Raw genomic sequence first — 7537 nt, 5'->3', positions numbered from 1 at the left:
TTGATATAAGCGATCCTTGTAGTTTCACAAAATATAAAGACAACAACAGAACTCTCCAAATTATTTAATCGTTTCGTGTTGCAACGCTTTATAATATTCAGGTTTTTAAATCGTCAAAAGATGCATATAGAGGCTATTTTAGAGCATGGTCAATGTTCAGTACTACGGTTTCCTCACAAATATCATAAGTTAAACGAAAATTTGCGAATTTGAAACAACTTTTTTCAATTTTGTCAATTTACCGAAACGTGAAAAGGCCCCTTTAAAGAGTCATAACGCACCAAAATAACATAAATTATATAATATAACAACAAGAGCTGTGTTTGTGAAACACAATGCCCCCTACTGCGCCTCTTTGAAGCCATATATTTTACCTTTGAGCTTGAAGGATGATCTTGACCTTTCACCACTCAAAATGTGCAGCTCCATGAGATACATGTATGCATGCCAAATATCGTTCAATATTACAAAAGTTATGACCAAGGTTAAAGTTTTGGGACAGACAAAAACAATATACCGCAGATCATTCGATCCAGGGGCATAAAAAACTAAGTACAGAGGGGGCTTCCCTCGCTACCCCTTACCTCTTTAAAATCCCGGAGAATCTAACAAAATCCTGTGGAAAATACTGAACTCATAGTGATTCAGATGGTAATGTAAAACAGTAGCGTGAATTGATAATTGCTGACAAGGTAAACTTAAACAGTAGTTGCTGTTATTCAACTCTCAGCTTTATAACCCAAAGGGTTGCTGAGAGTTGAAATGCGCAGTCTTTTGTCCAAAGGTGTAAAATTCGTAGACCCTATTTGTAAAGAGTTAGAACGGTAGATGACAAGAGTTATGTGTGTACCACAAATCGTTCTCTGTCTTGCGAGTTACCGAAAACTGTTCCACTACAAAATGGCCAAGGATGTGACCGTGCTTTTTGGATCACTTGAAGAATGCATAAAAAGCCTTCGTGACCACGAAATACAAACAAATACGAGGTATGCTGTTGGCTTCAGCAGCAAAGGCTTTGGCAAAAGAAGTACCGGTAGGTCACCAGCAGTCAAAATACATTATTAAAATGAAAAATGACTAGGGTTTGTTTAACCATGTGCGTTAAGTGCGTTTAAATCGGTGTGTAGATATACCGAAATCCTATTAATATTAATAATTTATCAAAATACTGCGGATATTAAGATAGAATATTGCATAATTCACTGAAAAAGCAGCAGTATAATTAATTCCCCCTACCAACCTTCCCCAGGACCCTACCCCCCACCCCAGCTTACCAATTGGTTTCCAGATTGTTAAATGTACACCTATTGTGTTTGGTTTGACTTTTCAACAACAAATAATGACAAAAATATGCGTATAGGTATTATAAACAGGCATGGCAACTCGAGTGTTCTCGATGAAAACGGTCTTGTCCAGTGTTCCTCAATCTTTTGTCAATAGGCACTTTTATACTGCGTTTTATACTTTGTTTTTATATAATACATTAACACAGGTTCTTTTTTCAAACTGTGTATTTTCGTCAATATTCCTTGTTGAAAAGTCAAACCAATCCCAATATGTGTACATTTAACAATCTGGAACCCTGGGATAAATGGGGGGTGGCAGGTTGGGTCCGGGGAAAGTCAATATACTTCATTTATTCGCATGCAAAATGACAAGAGTAAGAATAAACACATGCTTTATTTGTATTTTAGGTCACCAGCCTTCAATATGCTTTATATATTCATATTAAAAATGACAAGAGTTTGAAGAAACATTTATATCGTTTACTTTTTTTGTTATCGCCACTTATTTATTTACTCAAAACATTACTACTCTTAACTAAGGGTGTCACGTTTAAACGTTTGAACGGCCACGTTTCGTGTTTTGCTCAAAAACCTTTACAAAAACAGTTAACCTTTAAACGCCAGTCTATATCAATAAAATTCGTTTTAGTTAATTACGTTGTGACGTTTCAAAGCTTTTTAACAGCTGCCAGGGCCCTCGTTTGGCATTTTTTACTGCCGAATATCGGCGGCTTTCCAACATGAAAAAAGTATACTTTTTTCCCCTATTTCAGCTATAAATCCCCCCTCCCTTTTTTAACCAGGTTTTCCGAAGGAAAAAACTGGTTATTAGATTGGCGAATGCGGGCGGGCTGGCTGGCTGGCTGGCGGGCTGGCGGAATAGGCTTGTCCGGGCCATAACTATGTCGTTCATTGTCAGATTTTAAAATCATTTGGCACATTTGTTCACCATCATTGGACGGTGTGTCGCGCGAAATAATTACGTCTATATCTCCAAGGTCAAGGTCACACTTTGAGTTCAAAGGTCAAAAATGGCCATAAATGAGCTTGTCCGAGCCATAACTATGTCGTTCATCGTCAGATTTTAAAATCATTTGGCACATTTGTTCACCATCATTGGACGGTGTGTCGCGCGAAATAATTACATCGATATCTCCAAGGTCAAGGTCACACTTTGAGTTCAAAGGTCAAAAATGGCCATAAATGAGCTTGTCCTGGCCATAACTATGTCATTCATTGTGAGATTTTAAAATCATTTGGCACATTTGTTCACCATCATGGGACGGTGTGTCCCACGAAAGAATCACGTCAATATCTCCAATGTCAAGGTCGCCACGACTAAAAATAGATTTAAAAAAAAAAAAACTTACAAAGGGGGTTAATTCTTTTGGTCATTTCAAAAGTTCAGTTTGAGTTTTCTCCCTTTATCAGATTTTTTTTTCACAATGAAAACCTGGTTTTGTGACAATTTTGTCCCTTGTTTTATTTAATGTTATACCTATGTTGCCTGCTGGTATATTGCTACTAACTTTGATTAGTTGTTTATTTATATAAATCATATTAAAATATCGCAATTTTAAGTGCTCAATGGTTGGTGAAAAGATTTTCTAAAATTCCCATTTTCGCCCAAAACGACGCAAAATTCCCCCCTCTAAGGGCCCTGGCCCCAATCCCCCAAAGTGTAGAGAGGGCCCTCGTTGCTGAAAAAGACTCGTATTAAAAACTATTTGTATCCTGTGCTCCAGATGGCCCTTATTCATAATACCGTAAGCATAACAATACACCATGTACGGACTAGACCTCTTGAATATTTAACGCGCATCATCATGAAATTCCCGGCTTTTGCTGCATGAGAATGCCCCGAATCCTCTTGAACATTCAACGAGCGTTGGCCCAAGGAAATATTCACAACGTTTATTCATCGCCATTCATTTCTCGAGATATGGCGAACAATCTCCGTATAGGAACATTTTACTAAATATGCATCTTTTGATATACATCGTGCTATAAGTAGAACGTTAAATAATTGAAAACTGGTTTACTCTTGTTTAAGGAATGTTGGTAAATAATTCACATTCGTGTCAAAATATTACAGCATGTAAGTAGACAAATTGTAACCCATTGGTTAGACAACGATGAGAACAGTTGGTTTTAGTATGACATCATGTGCGAATGGGATATGCACTAAATATAATATCGGGAAATAAGTACTTCTTTCAGTTTGAAGAAGTGATGGCACTGATGCGTGATGATTTTAAAACGGACATAGGGATACCCAGGGGATTTTCAGCACTGTCTGCGCCTCCGGACAACGGAGGCACTCCCAAAGCAAACGGACCCGATCCCAAACCGAAATTATAAAAAAAAAACAATTTCCAAAAATTTTTTTTTAAGAATGAAGTGTCTTATAACTTGTGTGACTAACCAGTGTTTGTTTTGGTCAAAATATTTGCTATAAGGTTTTAACTGTTTAGTTCTTATCACAGAGTGTAACTGTAACTGAAAAACAAAACTGCAGTAATTGAATTAACGTTGAACATGCCCAATATTGCATCTGTTTACAAAAAGAAGACAAAATAACCAAATAAAAACAAATTTATTTGTTAAACCACTGAATTTTTTAAGCATGATTAATTCACATTTTTTTCCCAAATGAGCCGTTTCATCGAAGCAAAAATTCCCAAAATGACCAATTTTGTCAATAAAAAATTCCCAATTTGGTCAGACTCCTTTTCCCAAAATAGGCAGAAAAACCCCTGATACCGTTTAAACGGGAACGTTTCGTTTATTTCATTTCGTTTAAACGTTTAGAAAAATCTGTAAACGTGACACCCTTACTCTTAACTAGAACATCAGTTATAGACATAAACAAACCTTTTCATTAAGTAGGTACATATAATAGCTTGTTATGTAGCAAACATATGGTAATAGTAGAAACATAATCAATTTATTTATATGTTCTTGTTTGTTATCGAATCAGGCTCAAATATTGTCAACAACAAAAGGGTCCAGTGGCTGTATGGGAAACTGTTCCCCATAGCCTAAGGCCTAAAGCATGTATATTTTGTACAGTAGACATTTACAATGTTTCTTTTAATAATACTGAAGTTGTTAAAATGATGTACCACACTCGGCATTGAAAACAACACTTCTGTGTGTGTTCAGATTGAATTTTCAGTGAATGTGGAAGTGATCAATAAGCAGATTTGCACTTCATTACAACCAGCCTAAGGTAATTGTGGCTGCTGTTATGTAAATGCAAGTCTGTTGTAATCATCATATTGTAATCATACATGGATTGTGTGTTAAAATGCAAGGAGGATAATCACAGGAGGATGCAAGGAGGATAATCACAGGAAGAGGATAATCACAGGAGGAGGATGCAAGGAGGATAATCACAGGAGGAGAATGCAAGGAGGATAATCTCAGGAGGAGGATGCAAGGAGGATAATCACAAGAGGGGAATGCAAGGAGGATAATCACAGGATGAGAATGCAAGGAGGATAATCACAGGAAGAGGATAATCACAGGAGGAGGATGCAAGGAGGATAATCTCAGGAGGGGAATTCAAGGAGGATAATCTCAGAAGGAGGATGCAAGGAGGATAATCACAGGAGGATGCAAGGAGGATAATTATAGTTGGAGGATGCAACGAGGATAATCACAGTAGGAGGATGCAAGGAGGATAATCACATGAGGAGGATTCTAGGAGGATGCAAGGAGGATTATCACAGGGTCACTGAGTGTACATGATGCAGGAAGATGCTGATATTTCATTCCGTTGACAGAAATTAAGAGCCTGACCCAACATAGTTAAAGCAGAATACTAATAAAATTAAACTAGAAATGGCGCGGCAGAGGCCGACGCGTATCCCCACGCCGAATGTTTGACCTAGGTGTGCCCCAGGGTTGGTAATGGGGCCATGCATAGCTGAGATTGATAGTATTGTCATAAGAGAAGTTCATCATCAATTAGAAGTGAATTGGTGTAGAAATGGAGAAGTTATAGTAAAAGGCAATTTTGGGTGGGTGTGACATGTGGGCAGGGCGCCCCAGGGTTGGTAATTGTGCCATGCATAGTTGAGATTGACCGTATTGTCATAAGAGAAGTTCAGTATCAATTTGAAGTGAATCGGTGTAGAAATGAAGAAATTATAGTAAAAGGCCATTTTGGGCGGGTGTGGTCTATGTGGGCGGGGCCCCAGGGTTGGTAATGGGGCCATGCATAGTTGAGATTGACCGTATTGTCATAAGAGAGGTTCAGTATCAATTTGAAGTGAATCGGTGTAGAAATGAAGAAATTATAGTAAAGGCAATTTTGGGTGGGTGTGGTCTATGTGGGCGGGCCCCAGGGTTGGTTATGGGGCCATGCATAGTTGAGATTGACCCTAATGTCATAAGAGAAGTTCAGTATCAATTTGAAGTGAATCCGTGTAGAAATGAAAAAATTATAGTAAATGGAATTTTTTGGTGGGTGTGGCCTATGTGGGCGGGCGCCCCAGGGTTGGGATTTGGGCCATGCATAGTTGAGATTGACCCTAATGTCATAACAAAAGTTCAGTATCAATTTGAAGTGAATCCGTGTAGAAATGAAAAAATTATAGTAAATGGAAATTTTTGGTGGGTGTGGCCTATGTGGGCGGGGCGCCCCAGGGTTGGGAATGGGGCCATGCATGGTTGAGATTGACCGTATTGTCATAAGAGAGGTCCAGTATCAATTTGAAGTGAATCGGTGTAGAAATAAAGAAGTAAATGTAAAATAACCTAAAAAATTGAGTGATAATTTCTGACGCGGCCCCACCCCAACCGCTATAACTTTTGACCCAGGGGTCAGATCAAAATTCCAAATAGTGCAGGGTCGCACATATGCTCATAGCTACCATGTGTGTAAGTTTCAAGGTTCTAGTGCTTTTAGTGTAGGAGGAGATAGTGGCCAGGACGGACGGACAGACGGACGGCGGAGATAACCACAATATCCCCACCTTTTTTTCAAAAAGCGTGGGGATAAAAACAGAAGCATACCAATACTCGAATTCACAGTTAATGAGATACATCAACATCTAATTTACCAAATAACAATGATGACAGAATATATTCTTTTACAATAAAAATGTTCTAAAACATTAAATGTGTAAACATTCTGTGTAGTTATCATAGTATTTTTATGCCCCCCTTCGAACAAGAGGGGGTATATTGCTTTGCTCATGTCGGTCTGTCTGTCCGTCGGTCCGTCCACCAGGTGGTTGTCAGACAATAACTCAAGAACGCTTGGGCCTAGGATCATGAAACTTCATAGGTACATTGATCATGACTCGCAGATGACCCCTATTGATTTTGAGGTCACTAGGTCAAAGGTCACAGGTGAAGGTCAGTTACTGGAAATAGGCATTTTAAGGATTTAGCATGGTTCAAACAAGGGAAACAACTACCGTTTATGCATGTTCTGTTTTGTTACAGCATTTGCCTCCCTTGTAATATATTTAAATTTTACCAAATGTAAGGCTAACTGCATTTTTGTAATGCATTGTATCCACCACCACCACCGTCACCACCACGACAACCACCAACACCACCACCGCCGCCACCACCACCGCCACCACCACCACCACGACCACCACCACCGTCACCACCACGACAACCACCACCACCACTGCCACCACCACCACCGCCACCACCACCACAACCACCACCACCACAACCACCACCACCACCACCACCACCGTTGTTTACAGTGACAAAAAACGTATTCACACAATGGCTGCTACTACAACTTATAGCCCATATAGGGGGGCATGCATGTTTTACAAACAGCCCTTGTTGCTTCTTTCTTTATACAGGGACTAGCATTAAGGAGAAGATGCCTGTGTGAAGGTGTTACCTCTTCATGGCAATACAATACAATACAAATCTGAAATTGTGTTTGTTTCTCCCGCAGTCCTGCATATGTATTTTCTATAACTGTTTGTTAATGGTGTTTTGTATGGTTATTGGCCTTTTCTTGTGTTAATTTCAAATTAATTTAAGAACTGTGCATGATTATTTTTAGAAAATTGTGGTAGAGTTAGTTAGTTGTTGCAGTGAGGGTCTGAAATTTGTTAATGACATTTAAAGGAGTGTGTTCACAGATCGATGATTTTTTATGCCACATTTATCAAACATAAAAGGATACTGTATGAACGTGAGTTAAATACATGTATACATACAATTAAAATAGCTGGGTACGCAGTGTTTAAAAATATGTGTGAACTTAA

The 7537-nt window shown here is 38.8% G+C and overlaps 1 protein-coding gene across 4 annotated transcripts in view; it reads right to left on the bottom strand.

Annotated features, from left to right (window-relative positions):
• Window positions 1–7537, bottom strand: part of LOC127881639 (acid phosphatase type 7-like) — a 31889-nt gene that overhangs the window by 16131 nt on the left and 8221 nt on the right. The window contains exon 1 of one of the 4 annotated variants that reach the window (XM_052429721.1): window positions 585–902. The exons of the other annotated variants lie outside the window; for them this stretch is intronic. The gene's annotated coding sequence lies outside the window, so the exon portion shown is untranslated. Of the gene's footprint in view, window positions 1–584; window positions 903–7537 lie in introns of those variants that run through there. 4 annotated transcript variants of the gene reach the window in all.

This window comes from Dreissena polymorpha, chromosome 5 (genome assembly GCF_020536995.1).
Source record: "Dreissena polymorpha isolate Duluth1 chromosome 5, UMN_Dpol_1.0, whole genome shotgun sequence".
Classification (NCBI taxonomy): domain Eukaryota; kingdom Metazoa; phylum Mollusca; class Bivalvia; order Myida; family Dreissenidae; genus Dreissena; species Dreissena polymorpha.
This window is presented reverse-complemented; position numbering and strand designations above follow the sequence as displayed.